The 16210-nt window shown below is 46.6% G+C and overlaps 2 long non-coding RNA genes across 10 annotated transcripts in view; one reads left to right on the top strand and one right to left on the bottom strand.

Annotated features, from left to right (window-relative positions):
- LOC147010787 (uncharacterized) overlaps nucleotides 1-3283 on the bottom strand; it is a 12969-nt gene extending 9686 nt beyond the window's left edge. Inside the window, exon 1 of the long non-coding RNA XR_015052389.1 lies at nucleotides 2989-3283. This is a non-coding gene — a long non-coding RNA (uncharacterized LOC147010787). The remainder of the gene's footprint in view (nucleotides 1-2988) is intronic.
- Nucleotides 1-16210, top strand: part of LOC147010786 (uncharacterized) — a 151359-nt gene that overhangs the window by 19156 nt on the left and 115993 nt on the right. For 3 of the 9 annotated variants that reach the window (XR_015052379.1, XR_015052381.1, XR_015052380.1), the window contains one exon: nucleotides 6991-7156. The exons of 5 other annotated variants lie outside the window; for them this stretch is intronic. This is a non-coding gene — a long non-coding RNA (uncharacterized LOC147010786). Of the gene's footprint in view, nucleotides 1-2314; nucleotides 2849-6990; nucleotides 7157-16210 lie in introns of those variants that run through there. One more of the 9 variants, XR_015052387.1, reaches the window with a different exon arrangement.

The raw sequence follows: 16210 nt of genomic DNA on the forward strand, positions 1-16210 counted from the left end.
AGGGTTACGTCAGGAAGGGCATCCGGCGTAAAACCTGTGCCAAATCATTATGCGGATCATAACGGATGATCCGCTGTGGTGACCCCTAATGGGAGCAGCCGAAAGAAGAAGAAGATATATACACACATGTTCATGTAAATATGTATGAACAATACAATTTGCAGACATCAATGAGGCCGTTCAAAAGTTATGTAAATGAGACACAATAGTACGACAGACACACCGAGACTTTTGTTTTGTATAATAATTCATTAATTTGTAGTAATTAATAAAATGTAATATCATTTTTTCACATTTCTCTAATATACGTCTCATTACATGTCTTTATTGATGGTTTCTCATTTGTGGAAGATATTGAAAATGTTACAAATATCCACAAATTTAAATGCACACACACACACACACACACACACACACACACACACACACACACACACACACACACACACACACACACACACACACACACACACACACACACACACACACACACACACACCTCGTGGTCTGTGTGACCACGACACCACACTGCTTCCCTCACATGGTGAATGTGATACATCAAATGATCATTTATCATATTTCCTTAGTTTTTGCTCATATTGTGACATCACCAAAAATGCGGGTTATATTCCCCTCAAATTGAAATTTATATTTAGGGATCAAACCTCTAAACACGCGATATTAAAAAAATAATCCCGAACGTCATGGCTTTATGCTGCTGAATGTTCCACCTCGATCTTTCAAAACCAAAACCCGTACGTGTGTGTGTGTGTGTGTGTGTGTGTGTGTGTGTGTGTGTGTGTGTGTGTGTGTGTGTGTGTGTGTGTGTGTGTGTGTGTGTGTGTGTGTGTCCCCTTTCCCCTTCCAGCCCCAAACCACGTGTAAAAGGATTGTATATTTTCCAAGCTACCAACGGCGGCGTTTGTTCCGGTGGCGCAAACCCGCCTGGGAGGGAGGGGGGCTCAAAATGAAGCCGTAGTTCCGATGGAAGCGATTAGAGGAAAAACGCATAAATGTATAAGCAAAGCGGCGCAGAGTTTGGCTTTTTAACGCAATCGCAAACCACCGGATGCTTTTACTGCCGGTAATAGGGGCGGGGGCGAGGAGGCGGAGATTGCACTCAAGCCCCGCCCCTGTTTGAGAATTTTAATACGCGGACTGCGTCTCGTCCTTCTTTCCTCCATTACCGCTAATCCGTCCGCAGTCAGCTCTGTATGAACATGCACATCGTGTGAACGTATACCTATTTACACACCGTCGCGTGATACAGGTGCTTCATCGAGGGGGCAGGGCCCACGAGTTGGGGTGAGGGGGGTTGGTGGCGGCAGGTGAAGTGAAATGAAAATCTGAATGATCGGACTCGCCACTTTACCTGCATTGAAAGCATTTCTAAACGCCGATTGGATTATCCAGTTTATGTCTCGGCATGTCTGTGTCCAAAATTATCTAACATACACACATATACACACACACACACACACACACACACACACACACACACACACACACACACACACACACACACACACACACACACACACACACACACACCAAGAGAGATTGTCTTGTTCAAGGATTATTCGGTAAAAAAAGAGCGTTTTGTCAATGTCAGCTACTGACTTCTCACGTCAGGCCACAGACTTACTGATCATCCTTCGTCCCGTGTCTTTTGCCGTTCGTCGCGCGTACATTTACGCATACAGTACATAGTGCACAGTACAGTAATTACTCTGTCGTTTCCCCGAGATCCGTCACGTTTTCGTCGGAAAATCAAATTCACCAAAACGATGGTTACCGGAGGTGATCGCGAGTGACGGTGCGACGCGTGCACACCTGCATGTCACGTGTTCCCCGTCCGTCGAATGCGCAAAATCAGGCGGTTGCGCACGATTCCGTGGCTCGTACACGCGAGGCGAGGCTTTTACATTCCCTCCTCGATTCCATGTCAACCTTGTGCAATTTCAAAGGGCGATGTTACCGTTAACCTTGTACACATGGATTTAAACGTCAGCTGATGTGGTGCGTGCCTTTGGAAGGTAACGTTTTTAATGAGCACCGTCGCGTGATACACATGCTGGAGGGTTCAACTACGCAGTACTTGGACACGGACACGACCTTTCCAATCATTTCGTCGGACCACTCACGGTCAAATGAGGGTACAACAATAACCGTGTCGACGGTTTAACCACCGTCCGTACTTTGAACGTCTCCCATCGAGGAGAAAATGTGGTCTTGCCTCCCGATCGTTACATCATGCGTGTTCAAACGGTGCCGATTAAATAAATAAAAAACCCGATGAGAGCTCTCTCCTCTCCTCTCCTCTCCTCTCCTCTCCCCTCCTCTCTCACATGCTTGAACGCCGCAAGTTACATGTCGCAGAAGCACGGGAAGATTTATGAATGAAACAAAACAATTTACTTCTTCATGGACTATGAGCGACTGTGTTGTGAAGTCGAATTTTCGGTGAACCGCATTGACCCTTTTTTCGAGTTGTGTCCGCGACTTGTATGTCGCTGGACAACTCTCTTTAGTGGCGAGCGTGCAGGTGTAGTGAGAGAGTGAGTGCGGGCTTTGTAACGCGAGGGTCTCGCGGAGCCGTGTCCGCACCGGGTCGCTCGGGTAGGCGCGCGAGGCGCCCGGACGGGTCGTGCCGCGTTATCGACCGAATGGAAGGACGCGATGCGGACCCCCAAAGAAACGCGGATTAAGCCGTCAGCCTTTGTGGCCGCAAATGAGAGCGGCGTGGCGAAAACAGCGGGACGGGAGGTCGGCGACAGTCTATGTCCTGGGAAAATCCCAGGTCCCAGACCATCGTTATCCCAGGGACACTTCTCATCTCACCCGTCAGGTCTGTGATGGTGTACTGTACGATTCTCGGGCTCGACCCTTTTAGAGAGAGAGAGAGAGAGAGAGAGAGAGAGATAAACAGATAAAGATGTCAAAAGTCAATCCAGGTGAGTGCGAATAGAGAAAAGTTGTTTGATTTACATGCACTGTGCTTGCTTGGAGCTCTGCGTTCACGATCGTGTCATGTCCTACCACTTGTTACTGTGCATGAGCCAGCTGTGCTGTAAACGCGCTGGAAAGCGGAGTCGGAGCGACCATGGCGGATTTACGTCCGTCCGGCCACGCGTTCTCAGCTTAGCACCAAAGTCTGTCCGTCATGTCGCGATTGCTGCTGCTCGGAGCCACCAGGCCTCGGCAAAGTTCGGACTGCGAGGCTTAAAGCCTGTCACACAGAGCATACATGTTGACTCAGTGCGTAAAAAGTCTGGAAAACAAGTGCAATTATTAACAGGGTTCAAACCCCCACGCCTGTGCTGCGAAAGGACCCCTCGCTGGGGTCTCTGCTGTTACAGAAGAATCCATTGACAGATAACTTACCTTTATTTACCTACCCTAATCCCTGGGTATTGTGCAATTTTGGAGGCGAGGGAAGGGAATGGGGGGACTGGGGGTGTTAGCTTACCAAGGAAAGTACTCTGTATACAAACAAAATAACATTGATCTGAACGATTATGTTTCATTCACTCACGTGTACATCATTCATTCACTTTCATTTACATTCCTGGTAAGCACATCTAATTCTTATACATTTAGCCCTTCCAACCCCCCCCCCCTCGCGACAATGACATGTCGCCCCACCCCCTTACATTTTACTGCTGTACTCACCTGTCGAGATCCTTGCCCGAGAGAGATGTTTCGTTGTTATAGAGTATAGACCTTCCGCCGAGGATCTTCACAAGCCAAGAGCATCCTTGGCTACCAGCACACGTCTCGTTCGTTTCATAAAGAGTCACAGCTGCGGCTCTTAAACAATTGAAGTCGTCTAATTAAATCCGTTTAATAACGTCCCGGACACTCACGGGGAATGCTCAACCGTCTTCCCCTCACTGAGGGTTCATGGCCATTCTTAGACGTTTCACAACGCGACGCAATATCTTGTTACTGTTATCGGCCCGTCGTAAAGATGAGAAGCTCTGCTCTGGTTAACAACTCGTTAATAACAAGTTTAAAAATCACCACTAAACGTCTTTGATGGCAATTGTTCATTCCATCCAACAACAGCCGTTAACAAACCGCTACCAATATTAACCTCGTGCATGGTTGACCCATTACCAAGTCTGGCTGATTCATTTATTTCTCTCTTTATTTATTTAATAGGTTTCCAAGCTGTAAACTGAAATGCTGTTGTTCTTGTTGGGATTATTCTTCTTTTCTTTCCTCCAAAATGTTCACTCCTATTTCTCGGAGACGGGACACCGATTCACTTAAAACCTCACAGGATTGTTTCGAGTTGTCAGACTTAATGTGTATCCTTCAGTTAACTTGGTGGGTCCAAAGGCTTGGCGACCCTATTGGATTTATATCCTTCAATGAACCTGATTGGTCCAAAGGATTGCACACCATCTTGAGTTAATCGAAACTTTTTTTTCAAGGATCTCCAGAACCGCTCACCTAATCGATCCAAAACTTCAGATGCATTGTCAGTACACCTCAGTAAAATAAAATGACTGTCACGAACCAATCAAAATCGGGAAGTTGATGGATTTTGGAGAAAACAATTACATATATATATATATATATATATATATATATATATATATATATATATATATATATATATATATATGTTATAAGCTGTACTGTATCGGTCATAGGTTAAACATGTAGGCTGCACAAGTTTACATAGGTTAGAGGCTAAACAGGTATATGTAGGTTAGAGGCTAAACAAGTTTACATTGGTTATATTTGCTAAATACATGCATATCTATATATACATGTACCAGTATATATGTTACAGGCTAATCTGGTATACATAGAATATTGATTAAGCTGGTTACCTCTGCCACCGTAGGTGGTTTGTCTGTCTGGCCGTGAATGGGGTATCTCAAAAAGTTGTGGACAGATTCAGGAAAAACTTGGTGGACAGGTTGGGTGTGTCTTCTTCTTGCGTTTGGCAGCTTGGCTGCCAGGAAGCTATCATTTTGTTGGGGCATGACTATGCCCCTGATGCTGTGCCCCAATACCAATACACTGGTACTCATTTCACCAACCTCAGAAGGATGACAGGCTGAGTCAACCTCACCTGGTGTTAATTCTGTACCCAACAGGGCTCAAACTCAGGATCCCATATTCCCAAGCCAGTCAACCAAACCACTAAGCCAACACCAGGCTGTTGGGTGTGTGACAAAGATCAATTCATTCGATTTTGGTGAAAATCTAGATCCAGAGACTAGAATTTCTTAAGCGATTATTAACCATTGATTCGGCCAAAAACTATACATCGCAGGATATTTCAGAAAGTCGTGGACGGCTTATGACAAAACTCGGTGGATGAGCAGGTGACAAGAACAAGTGGTTAGATGACAAGAACAAGTCGATTTGATTTGAGTTAAGGTCCGGATTCAGATCCGACCTATCGGTGGGATACAAAACCTAAACTGTTCAGCCTGGCAGTGGTATGCGCTCCACCGAGTGACGTTGTAGTTTTTGTTGTATTTGTTGCACCACATGCGTCCAGGCACAAAACTTGTGGGCTTCGCTTGGTCGGCAGAAGAATTTAGCAACTCGTGAGGCAACATGCCACGCACACCATATTGACCATATTCCTGATCAAAGCATCGCACCGAGAACCGCCAATGACCATCACGTGACGGCACAAAGCAAGAACAATTGCCTCGCAACGGGAGACGTTGAACGTTTACGATACTTACAGTTGAGGCAGCTTATGGTTATAACAAGTGTGCACACGACCCTCAAGGGATGTCACGTTCACACAACAGCCTTAGCAATCCCACGCACTGTTCTGTGTCACAAGGGGAGATCAAAAATTTGTCGGAGCAAAACACGCAACAGTCCAAGAAACGCCGTCGTTTTATGCCACATTTTAATCGATAACTTCACACCAACACTTTATATCATCCTTCGAAATTATATACTGCATGTAAACAGCAAAAGTTTACTTTTTCACACAAATTATGCTCTGAGGACTGTTGTTGGAATTCGTTTTTGAATCTCACGTTTTTCTTTGCGGTTGTTTTGTTGTTCCACTTTTCCTGCAGTTTAAAAAAAAAATAAAATGGAGATTGTTGTCCGAATCTTTCCTCAAAGTTCGGAGTTTTTCTTTCTTTTCTTTAATGAACATCATTATAGTCATTCATGCAGTTCTGTTGATGGTAATTAGTGGGTTTCCTTGTGGTGGCCTTTTGTTTTTACAAACTCTGAGCGTTTGTATTGTTGCAATTTTTATTATATATATATATATATATATATATATATATATATATATATATATATATATATATATAAATATATGTATTTTTTCCCTGCAATTTAATGGTTTTTGTTGATGTCTTTTTGCCACTGTTATTTGTGTTTGTTGGGAGCAGTTGTAGTTTACTTGCTTTGTTGTTAACGTTGCGATTTCCATTGTTGCTGTTCTTTTTATGATTTTTTTTGCTGGAGTAATGTCGCCGTCAGTACCTGGTTTCCGTTGTAATTTTCCAGCCGTTTCTGTTGTAATTTTCCTGCCTCGCGGTTTCCTTCTCTGTTTCAGAGAAAGGATTTAATGTCTCTGCTTGTCTCGACCTCTGTCTCTTCTCTGCCTCTGCTGTCTCTACCTTTGTCTTTATCTTTGTCTCTGGCTGTGCCTCTTCCTCTGCCTCAACCCCTTCCTATGCCCCTGCCTCTGCATCTGTCTCTACCTCCACCTCTGTTTATATCTCTACCTTGAGCTCTACCTCTGCTTCTCTCTGTGTCTGTGTCTTCCGTTCATTTTACTGCTGGTTCGACCCTTGCCTCTGCCTCTATCTCTATCTTTACCTCTGTTGCTGGTTCTGCCCCTGCGTCGGCGCCTGTCTCTGCCTGTCTTTGACCCTGTTCCTATACCCGTGCTCCTGCCCCATGTCTCTTTGCCTCTGTACCTACCCCAATCACGATCTCTGCCCCTGCCCTTGTCTCTGCCCCTGCCCCTGCCCCCTCTCTCAGCCTCTGCTGCTGCCGCTGTATCTGCCTCTACCGCTTCTGCGGCTGCTGCAGTGCTTGCGGTTTGCAGATGCTGCTGTTATTGCCGCTGCTGCCGCCACGGGCACCGGCAGCGCTAATAGTGAGCAGATGTGTTTCTGGCGGCCGAGGGTCAGACCGCCTCCCAGAGGTGAATCATGTCGGGAGGAAGAGAATTAAGCGGCAGGAAGAGCGAGAGATACCTCTGGCTCCCTCCCAACTAATACGTGTTAGCAGCGCACTGATTCTGGGTGGGGGCTTTGGATGAGGGCTTGGGATTTGGAGGGTTGAGAGTTCTCCCGCACCCTTTATGTACACCGTGCCTGATTGAGACTGTGCCGTAACTGCGAATGAACCGACCAAATACGTTCACACTCCACGGGAACCCGACCGAGCTCGTGCGGAACCGGCTGGAGGACACGAGCAGGACAAATTACGTCCCAGTCACTGTGCGAACCGCACACACACACTTGGCCTGGACATGGTCATGCTTGCACACCCACCCCCTCCCTCCTTCCTACGCCCCCACTCTCCACAAGCTGCACATGCACTTGGCCTGGACATGGTCACGCTTGAATCCCACATACCCGTCGATCCCAACCCTCCCCCCCCCCCTCGACAATGGTATCCTACCCCCTTCCCCCCACCATACGTGCTTGACCTTCCCCATTTGGTACGACAGCTGCAAAGCAAGCGTTCCGCACCTGTTGAACCTGCACATCTCCAGACTTCGCAAAGTGTACTTGTGGCCTCAGATCATGAATTGGCACGACATGTTAAAAATAAGATTTTCACAAAAACAATGGTAAAAATGATAATTCAACACCAACAGTAACCGTCAAACTGGTAACTCCTTGATGTGTAAATATTAAGATATAAAAAACAAGGTAATCTTTTGTCACTTTCACACCTCTTCCATGAACACCAAGTCGTGTTGTCTTTGGTTTTTTTTACTCCTCATGTTTAACTTACTTGTGACCTTCCGTATTACCACCACCCTATTATTATTAATATTATTATTATTAGTATTAATATGATTATTATTAAGCTTCCTCGTATTGGATCAGGGAGTCTTATAGCTGTTGTAGGGTTTGTTTCGACTATAAGTGCCCCCAATTTTTAATGGTTCCCCAGAGTTTATTAGTCCCGAAGGTCCGAGGAGTACTAAACCACCTTGTAGGTTCTCGGAGCTGGCTGGCACTTTTGAAATGAAATTTTGCATTATTAATGTGACTAGAAAGTGTGCGGGGGTTGACATAAAATATTTTGACCTTGACCTAATTTTAAGATCATGACATAATTACAGACGTTTTAACATTTTTACCATAACTCAACTCAGGTTTGTCTGATCAGAACAAAATTTCCCTTTCCAGATATCGTAGAGGAAGGCATATTGACGCTTCATTTACATCATATCCCTCTGAGTTAAAGGTCAACGTCTGGCACACACCCTGAGGAGTACTAAACCATCATTTAGGTTTTTCTCCATTTTTTCTGCCAATGTCCGTGTTGTATCGCGGATCTGGCTGGGACTTTCGGAATTACATTTTGCATCAATAATGGGAATTAAAAAGTATGTAGGGTTGACGTAATTTTTGACCTTCACCGAATTTTAAGGTCATGACCCAATAATAGATGGCTTAACATTTCAGGATAACTCGACTAATATTTGTCCGATTGGAATGAAATTGCTTTCACAAGATAGTGTAGACTGTAGAGCAAGGGGCATTTACACTTAATTTACATCATACCCCTCCTAGTTAAAGGTCAAGGTCAAATGGAAGTGTGAAAAAAACACGTTTTTATTGTCATTGCTCAATTTTGCCCATGCGGAATCTCAAAGGCGCTTGGCCTTAGATGATGTTCTTGCATCATGATAATGTGCATACACTGAAATTGTACACCTGATGTTTGATTCGTGTCCTTGACCTACTTTTTTCGGATGGTGACCAAATTAATACAAAACACATTTTTGATCATAACTTGAACAATTTTCCTCCGATTTCCATGGATAGATTGTAGATGGGGACACATCTATCTATCTATAATTCCAGCAATCTCAGTGTGTGTGTGTCTGTCTGTGTATCTGTGTGTCTGTGACCGCTGTTTCTCGACAACCACTTGTCCGATCTCATTGAAACTTGCCAGGTATATTGCTGGGGCCCTGTGGATGTTCCTTTTCAAGGTTTGATATTAATCGGACAAGTGGTTCCCAAGTTATGGCCATTTATTTACCAAACCAATGACAGGACACGGTGCTATGATGTAACGATTGACGTCACAATTCTTCTTATTTTTTTTCTTATTTTTTTTCTTATTTTTTTTTACGGCTCCGCACTAGGACATTTGATATTAATCGGACAAGTGGTTCCCAAGTTATGGCCATTTATTTACCAAACCAATGACAGGACACGGTGTTATGACGTCACAATTGACGTCAGAATTCTTCTTTTTTTTTGCACGTATGGGCCCGCACTAGTATTCTTAATTTACACTTTATCCCTAAATGTTGAAGGTCAAGATAATATGGCAGACCAATAAAAATATGGCTATCATTGGATCGTGGATCAAGGGTAAGTCACGGGCGATCACCAAGTTCAAACCGGGGGAGGTTTTCCCTTGATGATCGCAGATATTTAGTTACTATTATTATTACTTATGATTTCAAGAACAAACAATTATCCTGTGATTATGTCTCAAGATGCTTGGGTCATAAAACCCTGCAGAAATAAGTAATACCAATTGTCTATTATATAATTACACAATGATAACTGTGCTTAAGTAGGAACAAAGTAGAGAATATCATAAATATAGCTGAAAAAGGAATATTTTAATTTGAAGTCATTTTTCTGCAATCTAATTAGATATGTCCAGTCAGTCTGTCTTTGTCTTTGTCTCTGTCTCTGTCTTTGTCTCTTTCATGGAGTATGGTATTACTCCATATAAAGGGATGATATGGGAATATGTATATGTATATTGTTACGGTTGTGGAAATTCACAGAACACCATTCAGGTGTTCCTTGCACACCATTGACCGTATCCTTGCACTTCGTGTCCTCACCGAACGCAGACGAGAGTTTCGGCAGGGGCTGCTTGCAGCATATGTTGATCTCTGTAAAGCGTTCGATTCAGTGAATCGGGATGTCCTCTGGAGGATTCTTGGTCTTCGTGGGGTGCAACCAAAACTGATCGATCTGATGTCTGAACTCTACTCTGGTACTGAGAGTGCTGTGAAGTGTGGTGGTACCATCTCTGACTTATTTCCAGTTGTTACTGGAGTTCGTCAGGGATGTGTACTTGCCCCCCACACTTTTCAGCACTTGTATGGACTGGATTCTAGGGAGGATGTTGGAGAGATCAAGTTGCGGTGCATCGTTTGGGAATGTCAAGATCTCGGACCTTGATTTTGCAGATGATGCAGTCATATTTGCGGAGACTTTAGACATCCTCTTGGGGGCCCTCGAGGTGCTGAATGAGGAGTCGGAGCCGTTGGGATTACGGGTTTCTTGGGTCAAAACTAAGATCCAGGCTTTCGGTGACATCTTGGATGCTGCTGTCCTGTCTGTGTCTGTTTGTGGTGAGGATGTTGAGGTCGTGGAGAGATTCACTTACCCTGGCAGTGATATTCATGTCTCTGCTGGCTGCGAGTCAAAGCTCAATAGACGTCTGGGTCGGGCCTGGGGAGTCATGGATTCACTGGATCATGGGGTGTGGCGCTGCCGGTACCTGTGCGGGAGGACGAAAGTCCGAGTCTTCAGGTCCTTGGTACTTCCAGTCTTGCTCTATGGGTGCGAGACTTGGACTCTGACCAAGGATCTGAGACGGAGACTTAATTCCTTTGGTACCAGGTCTCTTCGGAGAATCATTGGCTATCGCTGGTCGGATTTTGTGTCCAACGAGCGGTTGCTGAGAGAGACTCGGATGAGATTTGTTACCTGCATAGTCCGTGAGCGTCAGTTGCGGCTGTATGGACATGTGGCTCGTTTTCCTGACGCTGATCCTGCTCACCAGATTCTCTCAGCAAGGGAGTCTCATGAGTGGAGGAGGCCAGTGGGCCGACCACGTGCCTCATGGTTGCAACAGGTTGACCATCATCTCAAGGAGATAGGGATGGGCCTGGCATCTGCCTGGGGGATGGCCAGACGGAGGCCCCTGGAGTACCGGCGGAAAGTGGACGCAGCGACGCGCTGTTCTGGCGCATCCTCCCATACCTGACCTGACCTGACCATTCAGGTTCCCCGAAGATCAGTTATGTCGATAAGTCTGTATCCAGATTAGATTTCCCCACCGATGTCTAACGGGATTTATTCGTGAGCCGGGCTGTGAACCTTTGAGGTAGTGTGATTCTTTCCTATCTTTATTTTAAACATCTCCTCACCACCTTCTCCACAACCGCCAACATCTCCACAAACAACGGCATTTCGACAAACAAAAAGTATTCACCAAAGAAAAACAACTCCATCACTCCCGAGTAAACAGAAGTGACGGTTAAAAGTATGCACCATACAAGATCAACCAGAACTCTCCCGGAATTTTCCCCCGCGCACCGAGAAGGGAAGGGCAAACGCCCGGGGCGATAAAAGGGCCGCGTTGAAACGTCGAGAAGGCAGTTGAGGAGAGAGAAAGCGAAGACCTCAGGTTGAGGTTCGTTTTAGCAGTTGAGTCGAGAAGGGAGTTGCGCCGAGAAGGCAGTTGAGGAGGGAGTTGGCAGCTGTTGGTTGGCGAGTAGGTGAGAGGTTCTCTCTCTCCTGGGTCTCCTTGGTCGTTCGAGGCTCCGTTGGAGGCAATGTTGGAGGCGTTGTCGGAGGCGCCGTTGGAGTCGAGAGTGGAGTCAGGAGCTGGTGGAGTCCAGTCGAGTGCGGGTGGACACACCGAGGGTCGCCGAACCAGGGCCCAGCGAGTCACCACGAGGGTGGCAGGTAACCTGCACGGCCTCTCAGAGCCTTGCGGTCATCCCGGCTCCGAGGAACATTTAAGGCCTATGGGCCCAGTTCTCCCTGTTATTTTCTGGGGTTTTTGCATGGAAGTCTGTGGCGCCTTGTCTTATAAGTAGAACTGTTAAGTGCCTGCACATTAGTAAATAGACAATGGCTGTAGGTCTTCTTGCTCGTGTCTTGTCCCTTTCCCCCATTGCTTCATTGACTGCATACGTGCGTGCATACGTGTATGAATAAATGTCATTGTTTGAATATTCACCTGCTCGTTGCGTCCCTTCCTCCATTGAGCTGCCGTAATTGCGTTCGGAATAATAGCTGGTTTTTAATAGCCGATAAGATAATCGAGTCCGACGGGGCTTGGCGATAATAAACCGCTCGGCAATCGCAAACGGCGCGAGCTGCTTAAAGCGGCTCGTGTCCATATGGGTCCCGTCGAGGTATAAATCTCCAGCATTTCTGTCTGTGCGAATAATTAGGAAAATCGACAATTCGGCGAACCCTGTCACGTGTGGACAGAAGAGTTGGCTGATTCATGGTGTGGTGAAAAACACACCCGGAGCTGGATTTCGGCGTTGATCTGAAAGCTGCGACTGGATTGCCACGGTCGGTGGGCTCGCGGCCGCAATTAGCTAAAAGCAGTCACCCGCACGCCGTAGTGGTGAGAATCCACAACAATATATATATATATATATATATATATATATATATATATATATATATATATATATATATACATACATATATATTGATATGGGTTTCCGCCGCGTTCGGCGTGCGGACGACCGTTCTAGCCAAATCGCGGTCGTGCGCCCACCGAAGGCCGCAATCCAGTCGTGACTTTCCGGACCAACGCCGAAATCCAGTCACGGATGCCTTAACGCATCATAAACTAGCCAATTATTCTGTCCACATGCTACAGGGTTGATCGCCGAATTATCGATGTACCTAATTATTCGCGCGGACAGAAATACCGGGAGTTTATACCTCGACGGGACCTGCACGAAAATGAGCCGCTTAAGCAGCTCGTTCCGTGTGCAAAGCCGAGCGGTTATATATTGCCAAGTCCCGTCGGACCAGATGTACTTTTAGCGACTTTAAATGCCAGTTAATATCCCGAGCGCACCATGGCAGTCAATGGAGAAAGTTACGCAACGAGCGGGTTGACATTCAAACAATGGGTATTTATTTTTACATGCAAGCAGTCAATGAATGGGGATAGGGGACAAGACACGAGCAAAAGCCTACAGCCGAGTTCTATTTCATTTACAGCACGCACTTAATTCAATTTTACTTAAAGACAAGGCGCCACAGACTTTCATACAAAAACCCAAGAAAGAAAACACACAGGCTCGTAAGCCTTTAATATTCCTCAGAGCCGGGATGACCACAGGGGCTCCGAGAGGCTGGGCCGGTTACCTTGCCGCCCTGGTGGCGACTCGATGGGCTTTTGTTCGGCGACCCTCGGTATCTGTCTCTCTGGCTCGTTGCCAACGCGGCAGTGGTTGTAATGTCGGCTTGGTTGGTCTAGGGCCTGGCAGCGCGCCCGACTTTCCACAGCCGTCTCCTCGACTTGGTTAGTCCAGGGCCTGGCAGCATGCCAGACTTTCCATGACCGTCTCGCCGACGACTCCAACGAACTGCCCTCCAACCGACTCAATTGCTCTCCAACCGCCAACCGATTGCTCTCCAACCGCCAACCGACTGCCCTCAGCTCAACTCCGCTCCAACGACCAGCTCAACTGACTCAGCATGGCTTTTTATCGGGTCCGGGGGCGCTCGCTTTTTCACCTCTCACCCGAAGCTCGGCCCCGCCCCCTTTTCACCTTCGACCCTTTCACCTTCGACCCAACTGCTCTCCCGAGCGGTCGTACTTGCCACCGATACCCGGCACCGTAAATAAATAAATAAATATATATATATGTATGTGTATATATATATATATATATATATATATATATATATATATATATATATATATATATATATATATATATATATATATATATATATATATGTTGTTGCGGTGCCGGGTATCGGTGGCAAGCACGACCGCTCGGGAGAGCAGTAGAGTCGGCTCCACCAAACACCCGGAATTTATAGGTCGTCACCCCGGATAACTCCGGGGCCGACGGGTCACTTGAAGGACTGTGGTCACCAATATTTTGACGGCGTGAGGTCGGGTCCACTTGTCTAACTCCAATTTACCTAAGTACTCACGCCGTCCAACTACCAGGGAACCACACCCTCGGCAGACTCTGTCCGATCCGAGTCGCAGGTAATGACTCGGATCCGGCGTAACTGAGCAGAGTTACCAAAGCCGCGCCGGACCAAATGAACAATTTACCCTCGCTACCTCTCAATACACAGCGTGCCAGGCCAATGAAAGAAACACAGAAACTAGCTGGAACATTCAACAAAAGGGATATTTATTTACAATTGGGAATACTCGGGATGGGAGACAGAGCAGAGTTACAACCGAATATATTACAATGTACAATAACGCAAGCACTTAACAATTCTACTTAGACAAGACAGGCCCGAACACAGACACACACACCCAAACAGAAAATGGACCCACCGGGTCTTTATTCGGCTCTCCAGCCGGGGAGGACAGTTCGGCTGGGATTCAGGACGGCTGGCTACCTGGCCGCGAGTGCGTGGCTGGTCATCCACACCTTCCCGGAGCACCAGTCGCCAAAGGACGGACCAGGGCAGCCGAACCCAGAGGAGGCGAGACGAGGTGATCTCCCATGATGAGATGGTCTCCAACGACCTCTTGTAGTTCTGCGCCAGACGAGACGCCTCGGATGGGCGCGATGCAGTCAGACGCAGACCAGACCGAAGCGCGCTCGAGCAGACGGGGTGCAATTATTCGTTCTTTTTTCTCTTTCATCATCCTCGGGCATGGTCCGCTCATCCGTGGCCTGCTCTCATTGGGCGGACCGCGTGTCGCATCTCCACCTTCTGCAAAGGACCGCCCCTGCTCTGGTCTGCTCGTCGCCCATTCGCCGGAAAATGACGCATACCCTTATTTGGCGCCAGGCCAGAACGAAACACTTCGTGAGCGCGCGAAGACCGCAGACAATGCCGCGAGCAGAGTGGCATCAGGATGGAGCGAAGGTGTTGTTGTAGTTGTCAGTGATGTAAAAATGTAAAAGAAAACCCTGACTATCAAAATAACTCCACAGCGCACGAACATTTAATTCCCATTAGACTAGGGACGGGACCCTAAATCGAAATACATACTTACCGATATAACTGATCTACAGGACCTGGCTGTTGTGTGCTCATGGCTTCCAGATTCGCAACACTACCACCTCCCCTTTTTACAGACTTGTCCCGAGTCGTCAAATTTTCGCGTGACCAGCATGTGTAACTTTTCCCCTAGTACGATTTACATGCGGATCCCTGAGTGCGACATTTGAATACTTGTCCCAAAAATAAATATCCTAGTGCGCTGCGTAACTAACTAACAGACTCATACAGATGACTTAACTAAATTGCCGGTGCTAAAACAGACACACAGGTGGGTTGAACTTATTTACAATCTTAACTAATATTTACATTAACCATGGCCCAGGACCTGTGATCTGTGAAGAAAAGGCAAAAGTCATTGCACAGTCAATCATTTTGGCTTGAAAGAAGTCTCTGGCACAGTGGAATGGATGGATGCAAAGACACAAAATGCACGGGCTGCACAATGCAGTCCCTGTGATGTGGCTGCCTGCAGGGCAGTCCTTGCAAAACGCTTGCTGGATGGTCCTGGCACACATGGTGATGGTGAACACAGGGGCAACGCAAACAGGGGTAGCAGGTATGGGGTTCTGGCAAAGGCAGGCAAATCAGCATGGCAAAGCAAGGCAATGCGGACCAGCAACCGTAGCACAACAGGGCAGCATATGAAGCTGGCCGGCCTCTGATATGGTCCGTGAGGTTCTGTGGAGGGAGTGCGGTAGTGCCGGCCGCTCCGAAAACGGGCTCGGACCTACCCTACTGTCTCCCCCCAACCTATCGCCTTTGCCTGTCTCTGTCCATACCCACTCCCTTAGTTTGCAACAAGAAAACAACAAAATTTAGCCCCTTTTTATTTTATTATTATTATTTTAAATTTATTTATTTATTTATTTTCCTCTATAATCTCGTCTCCCTAACGCCCTTTATCGTCTTTGTCCGGCTAACCTATCCTGTCCATCAACTCCCAACCCCTACGTTCCTGTTTTGGAGGGGAATAGGGAGAGACTAGCGTCCTGTCTCGAGGCCCAACAAAG

This window comes from Eptatretus burgeri, chromosome 16 (genome assembly GCF_056783735.1).
Source record: "Eptatretus burgeri isolate ZD-2024b chromosome 16, Ebu_testis_v1, whole genome shotgun sequence".
NCBI classification, from domain to species: Eukaryota; Metazoa; Chordata; class Myxini; order Myxiniformes; family Myxinidae; genus Eptatretus; species Eptatretus burgeri.